The sequence below is a fragment of the Petaurus breviceps genome, unplaced genomic scaffold (assembly GCF_028583685.1).
Source record: "Petaurus breviceps papuanus isolate PSGF00001 unplaced genomic scaffold, PetGlider_PUasm1.0 207, whole genome shotgun sequence".
Lineage (NCBI taxonomy): Eukaryota > Metazoa > Chordata > Mammalia > Diprotodontia > Petauridae > Petaurus > Petaurus breviceps.
In genome coordinates, this window is record NW_027185850.1 from 22,986,423 (window position 1) to 22,988,095 (window position 1,673).

The window sequence follows — 1,673 nt, forward strand, 5'->3', positions numbered from 1 at the left end:
GACAGAGACACAGAAAGAGACAGAGAGAAACAGAGACAAACACAGAGAGGGAGAGACAGAGACAGGCAGAGAGCCGCTGCTTCCAGCTCCCTCTCGGGCCTGGCCCCTCCCACAGCCATCTCCTTGACTCTGCCTGAGGGGCTCTGGGGGTCTCTTTCATGAGGTAGGGTCTGTAAGGGAAGCAGTGTAGTTCAGTGGCTAGACCAGCAGCCTGGCAGTCAGGGGCCCAGGGTCTGCCACGGGCTCTCTGGGGGGCTTTGGCCAAGCTGCTCAGCCTCGGTTCATCCTTGGGCTCCTTTGGAGGTACCCATTGAGGAGGACCTACCTCCAGTCTGATTCGCTAGGATCCAGGAGAGGGAAGCTCCCTGGGAGCTGGGGCTGCACCGAGAGCTCTCTGGAGCAGAGGAGACTTGAACCCAGATCTTGTGCCTCTTAGTACAGGGGGATTGAGCACTCCTGGGAAGGGTTGGGCTTAGCCTTCTTCCCCCTGTCCCTGGGGCTTAGAGAGCTGACTCTCATGACTTGGTGGCATCCCTGTTTCTGACATTCCAGGAGGAAAAGAATCAGAAATCCTCAGAGTCAAGTCTGCCAGATGTTCCCGTATCCCAGCAGCCCCTCCTTGTCAGCCTCCTGTCCAGGTTCAAGTCCCCAGACGGGAGGCAGGGAGGCTGAGCTGGAGTCTGAGTTCTACCACTTACTGGGTGACCTTGACCAGGTCACTTCCCTCCCTGGGCCCTAGTTTCTTCATCTGTAAAATGTCAAGGAGGCCTTTTCTGCTCTCCCATTCTAGTACCACTCCCTACCTCCCCTAAGGGCCTCCATAATGTGCTGCTGTTTTCTTTTGTTTCATAACCTAGAGCTCCCAGCCAGGAAACTCCTGCTGCCAGAATATGGCACACTTGCTCTGCAGCTTACAGCCTGGAGGGTTGCCTGGGACACTTAGGGGCTAGTGACTTGGCCAGCATCACACAGCCAGGATGTTCAGGCCAGGACTTGAACCCAGGTGTTCCTGGTGCCAAGGCAGGCTCGCCGCTATGACACACTGCCTTGGTGAGCCATCCCTCTGGGAGAGAACAGCAAAGGCTTCCTCCTCCTGTCCAGGATCTCATCTGTTCTGTGCAGGCTACCCCTGCCAGTGTCTGAGAGTATGACCAGGATGGTGCCCAGGGAGAAGCCCCTGAGGTCAGAAAAATGACCAAAACACAGAACCCCCTTTGGAGGGAAACAAAGTCCAAGGTTAGAAACAGGCAGTCAAAATCAGGCCAAACATACAGGGAGAGCTGGCCACTGGAGCAGACTGCCCTGGCGGTGGAGGGGAAGGAAGCTCCAGAGGCCGCCAGGGGCCTCCCAGAGCCTGGTTTCTAGGCCGGGTTAATGAGCAGTCACTAGGAAAACGAGGTCAGGATGGTGATCAGAGAGAACCTGGAAAGAGCCTGGACCTGGAGACTAGGTCAGAATGCCTTCCATGACCCTGGGCAGTCCCCTGCCCTCCCGTGACTCTCATAGTGACAAAGTCAGGAGGGATGATTTCAGAGGGCCAGCCCAGCCTGGGCAATCTGCTGCTGTACCCAGAAGCCACACTGTGAGGGCTGGCCTGAGGATGCCAGCTCATCTGTCTCTCTCTCTCTTCCTTCCTTCCTTCCTTCCTTCCTTCCTTCCTTCCTTCCTTCCTT

The 1,673-nt window shown here is 56.5% G+C and overlaps 1 protein-coding gene across 1 annotated transcript in view; it reads left to right on the forward strand.

Annotated features, from left to right (window-relative positions):
• LOC138164967 (protein mago nashi homolog) overlaps window positions 1-1,673 on the forward strand; it is a 237,049-nt gene that overhangs the window by 167,288 nt on the left and 68,088 nt on the right. The gene's annotated exons all lie outside the window — the stretch shown is intronic.